Consider the following 6146-nt stretch of genomic DNA (forward strand, 5'->3'; position numbering starts at 1 on the left):
GGATTGTTGACATGAATGGTCAAACACAGTATAATCACGGAATTCTTATCGGTAATACTCCAACATCGTAATACCCTGTGAAGATGACACACTGTACTCTCCCCAACAAAGTGCATTTAGCTCTGTAGCAATCTACACTAAATTCTGCTTTACCCGACCTCCAATAATGAAAACACAGTCTGCTACACAACATCACCTTTCAATGTCTTTCTTTCCATAATATTATGTTACTCTAAAAAACAGCTGCATCTTGATCAATCAAAAATGTGTCAGCCAATGCTGTGAAGCATGTCATGAAAAAATGATTTCCAAATATTGACATGAGCATTATGGTAAACACAAGATTTAGCTTGAACTATATGACATCTTTTCTAATGATCCCATTTGAGCCAGATAAATTGGTACAACATGAGTAGGTTTACAAGCTTGACATGATGCTAACTTATTGTGACGCTTCGTCAATTCGAAAGTCTTGCAAGATACTCAAAGATTCGCACTGCTTGTTCATAACACTGCGCGAAAAATCAACACATGTACATAATGTATCACTTTAATGTAATAATTGCTTTTCATTTTGGCAATTGCGAGGTTTTTTCAGTTCTTCATATTTGCTCAAAATCGTTCAAGTTTAAGATTGTTTAAGATACTAGCGATATCACATAAATGACAGTACTGTTATGCTCATGCTGGAAGATGGTGCCGGGATCGAACATCACTACTAACCTATTAATGGTTATGCTATATGACTTTTTGAATGAAACAGGGAGTACTAGTACAAATTTGTTGTCCGCTTCCCAAGCTAGCGATCCTCCAAAGGCAGTAGGATGATTGTTTTTAGCGAGGCAGCACTTTGCAATCTAAATTGTAACAATGCGCACGGTTCCTGATTAGCATTCTCTACCTTTTCTTCCCCTAATATATCGGGTCCAAATCACAAATTCGTGGGCTTAATATAATGTGAGAAGGTGCAAAAAAGAAGCCGCACAGGAAGATGGGGAAGATTTCTGATTCACTTCATTATTATAGACTCACCATTCCTTTCTTGTATATTCTGGATGATGTAATGAACAATCAGTCCTACCACTATTTATTATACTCGACTTGCCATGTCAGTCTCATCATCTTCATCTGTGCGCGAACATTTTCCGATACCGAGTGCCCAATGAAAGACATAGAATCCAGAAGTTTATGTTAGATTCCACACCGCATTTCGAGGAGGCCTTGGTCTTCATCAGAAATTTTTCAACTGTTTGATCAGCTTGCAATAGCCAAACATTTTGTCTTATTATCACAGCAGCACGCTTTACGTTCCATTATTGGCAATAATATCTGCATCAATCATATCTTATTCATTCCGCTGTATTCATTCCGCTAAGTGTGATCTTCGGAGATTTCCCATTTCGCTTGATCTCTTTCAGTTTGTCAATGTGAGTCTTTCTACGCCCTCTTGACAATGTTGACTAAGAGATGCCAAGAACTGTGATGTTCAAATGGACTGGAATGATTCGCCCTTGGAATTCAACGTGCCGAAGCCTTGGTTTATCTTACGATTATATAGAAAGATGATGAATGTGTCTAAATGACTTCATTAACGACAACTGTAGGCAGCAATTTGCAGCAATACATCATCGACAGCTCTCTGATTTCCTTTATGGAGGGGAACTAGAGGGAATTTATAATCAGCAAATGATCGAACAACGATAAGCCTTTCCATATAAACCCCTGAAACCATAATCATGCATGTCAGACCTTCAACTTTTTACTTTTGCAGAGAGTGGTGCCACTGTGTCAAACCTGGCGAGAACTTAAGTCTATTGTAGCAGAGGCTACAACGTGATCAGCAGATGATATTTATTTGATCAGCTTAACAAACGTACCATGATACTTGAGGATTTCGGTTCGTCTTTGAATCATAACCATGGTTTCACGACTAGCTTAATAAAGTGTGAACAATTATCACAGCTGTATACGATCGATTTGCTTCGGAATAGGTCCAACTTTGAGCTGTACACAGCTATGTTCCTTTGACTGGATTCTTACATTGTTGAATCTTCTCAAAGCGGGCTTTGCAACTCGATATGAAGAATCCAGATATTCTTTCTGGCTTCTCGGCATATTTACTGTCAACTCTAGTAGGTCTTTTGAATTTTTGAGGATCTCATAAGCCTGGCAAAGGGACGACGTAAATCTCTGCAGCTAGTCAGAGAGCAATATACAAACATGTTCCGAAATCAAGGAATGCTACAGACCAGTACCAAAGTAGTATTGTTGATATTCCTATATTACATACTGCTCAGATCATAACATCATTCCATATTTATGCATAACAAGAAAAAAAAAGAAGCGGAACTACATGAGAAATACCACCCATCTAGCAAGCACATGCTGAGAATGGTTTCATGGCATCACCATATAAGCTACTTCCGCTGATTATGGCCAATGCATACGCGTTTCTCTTCAACACCATCAGATGTTTTGAGCTTGCAAAGTTCAAACAAGCAGTGCGAGAGTTAAAACTTTCATGCTTCAATACTGTCTTGTGACACTTTTCGATGGACAATACACAGCAAACCCTTTCTTGACACAAGAAAGCAATTCTGCTACTCTCATGGACCCAGCCAATCTGGCATTCACCCTTTGATCATGGGATGGAAAATACAGATTCAATTATCTGCACTTAAAAAATTTGACGGTGTACTCCAATGGCATCAATGTAAGGTGGAACACCATCAATTGAAGAGATACTTGCATTTTCAGCTGAGCAAATAACATTCAGAATGCAGGCATGCGGCTATTCTCAAATGACCAAATCATGCAGTGTAGCCGGCAATCATACATTCTGATCTATAGAATGACTTAAGCCCTAGTCATTATAGCATAGGCGTACGCCAGATCTGAAATGAAGGAGAAAAGCGGGTGCATGAATTCTTTGGCTACATCAGAGAACATTGAGCAACTGAGCACAGCCTAGGCTATTCAAAATCGTCCGTACTATTGTGTTCCTGCAAGCGAACAATGCAAACTGAACAGTACGACAAATTGAATGCTGTTTTACTAGTCTGAATTTCCTAAATAAAATGATCCGCATGTTGTGAAATAAATAAGGAGCACTTTGCTACATGAAAAACGTACTTCACATATAATAATAAAAGAGGTTTCAACAGGTGCTACATCTGCGTTAAAACTTACATTCACTGCAGGTTTGGAAGTGTTGAGTCTATTTATATGAGAATTACTTTAAACCCACATCTACAATGCATTGTCATTCTGCAAAGATACTTTCTGTCATTCAAGGGAAAATTAGATTTTCAAAAACATGCTCAGTACTATCATCACATCATCTTAAACACTGATTCATTGTATCTACATGTGAATCATATGCAACAAATTTAATTATCATTCTCTACATGATTTAACAAGACATGCTCACTTTTTAAAGGCAGATTTTGAGGCTTCAGCATCGTTAAAAACTGAACCATTTATAAAGAATTGAGATGAGTAGGCCGACATCTTTCCAGGTCCTATAGTTCTCACACTTGCCTTTTATGATGAGCTGAAAGGTCTGCTATGGATAGCTATAGTCATACTCACCATGTTCATTGAGTATGCTATATAGCGTATATACTTTTGATCAAAATCATATTTTGAAACATCAAACAGAGCATGGCTAGAACTTATCTGCCTGAACATATTCAGATTTGCTACATCATAAAGATGCGACAGATCGTTTACCATGTGGGGCTATATACCTGTGAGATTGATAACCTGATGGATCAAAATGTCACAGCCTCATTTTTTATATCCCCTTCACGCATGAAACTGCTTAGCATCTCTCATCGCTGTATTCATTGCTTTGCTTTCACATGAAGTTGCTCATTGTCTATAAAAAGCTGACTTAACACTCTTAAAGAAACAAGTGCCACCATGTACATAAGCAAATGAGACATTTCAGAAAGGAGCAAGGCTTATATAAGTGGTCTGTATTTCTTTAACATCAATAGTCAAAAGAGAATAATGCTCAAGTGTCAGAACAATGATAGACAGATAGACACTGAGTGAAACAATTAATATGTGCTAAAAAGATTGAAATATTGTTAACATCCTTTCTTGTTAAGATAATGAAAAGAGTTTAGCAATTATTATAGAATCTTTCAGACAAACTTATAATAAAAAGATTAGAAAGAGATTGTATAAAATATTAGCAATTTTATAATCTTTCAGATAAAGTTATGATAAAAAGTGCTAAAATCATTTTATTTTTTCTGTTTAGGAGTGATGAACATATTATGATCATGTTCAGATCATATCACTCTAAGCCAATATTAAGGTTGATACTCAAATTTAAATGTTAGTACTATGCTGTGGTTGAGAAAGTCATACTAATATTTTAATATTAGCAGTATGCTAGTACTAAAGCTTATACTTGGGTAAGAGGGCCATTGCTGGCAGAAATTTACTTGTACTTTTATGAGTTTGTTGTGATATTTATTGAAGCCACATGTAGCTGCTCTTGAAGAGAAAAATGATGATGTTCAGATGGAGATGCTTGTTACCTCCAGGCCAATAACATGTTCATGTTGATGACAAACTCAGAATGCAGATAACCATCACTTTTATGTAATCATCTTTAACAACAGTTGTTTTTATAACTTTAATAATTTTTATAATCACTCTCATACTTCCATGACTACAATCATCTTCAATAACAGTTTATTTCACACCTTTAACAATATTTATCATTGATTTATTTGAATTAATTTTATTAAATTCATTTTTACATTCGAAATTATTTGTATAATATTCATTATTTTTGCCATTACTTCATTTGAACTAATTTAAACAGCAAGTTTGTACAATCACTCTTATAGAACAATGACTATAGTTATCTTTAACAACAGATGTTTTTACAACTTTTATAATTTCTATCGTCACTCTCATACTGCCATGACTACAATCATTTTCAACAACATTTTTTACAATTTTAACAAATTTTATTATGACTTCATTTGAATTATTTTTACAATATTAATTTTAACTGTCACTTTATTTGAATTCTTTTTCAACAGCCAGTCTGTACCATCACTCTTATACAACCATGACTATAATCATCTTGGACAACAAATATATTTTAAAAAGCTTCAACACTTTTTATCATCACTCTCATACTATCATGACTACAAACATCTTCAACAACAGTTTTATCTCATTTTTAACAACAGTTGTTTTTACAACTTTAACAATTTTTATGATCACTTTATTTGAATTATTTTTATAAATGTCCCAGATCCCTATTTTAATGGGGTGGCCTTTGTATGGTCTGGATACCTGAACTTACCACATCTTCACACATCCATAGCTGTAAGTGATGGTATGTGCTACACAGAAATTGCACACTCAACTTCTGTCATGACTTTCATTCTCCTTGCCATAAGTATGCACAGCCTCAAAGATGCTATATCCCAGGTTCCTATCTTGATGGAGTGGCCGTTGTATGGTCTGGATGCCTCAATGGACCAGTTCCTCCATGACCCAACTCCAGCACCATCATCTATAATTGGTACTGATTTTTCTTATCTGGCTTTGATTCAATTGACCCCTTCATTGTCAATGCAGCATGCATCAATCACTTCCTCGAAAGTGATAAGTGATAGAAATGCTACACCTGGGCCTTCGAGATCACTTACCATTCATATTTCAAGGCACTGGGTGAAACAATCAATAATTTGTGGTGAAAGATGATAAAGGTATTGAAGAAAAAGTTCAAATCTTTTTAGCATTTTTACTGTCAATTTGTGTTAAAAGGATTCAAAATACTTTTAACATCTTTTCTTGTTAAAGATGATGAAAAGATTGGAAAACGTTTAGATGACATATTAGCAATCATTGTTTCCATCATTTGACAATTTGTTAGACAAAGTTATGATAAAAAGTTTCAAAATCTTTTTTCATTCTTTTGTCATTAAAGAGAATGCACATATTGTGACCATGTCACATCATTATCATTCTACACTAAGCTAATATTGGAATATAAAGGTTAATACTTAGGTTCAAATGTTAGTACTATCTCTTGAAGCCTTAGTACTAGCATAGTATTGATCTCTACATCTTAGCACTAGCATAGTACCAGCACTAGCATAGTACCAGCA

This window comes from Laetiporus sulphureus (genome assembly GCF_001632365.1).
Source record: "Laetiporus sulphureus 93-53 unplaced genomic scaffold LAESUscaffold_57, whole genome shotgun sequence".
In the NCBI taxonomy this organism is placed as follows: Eukaryota; Fungi; Basidiomycota; class Agaricomycetes; order Polyporales; family Laetiporaceae; genus Laetiporus; species Laetiporus sulphureus.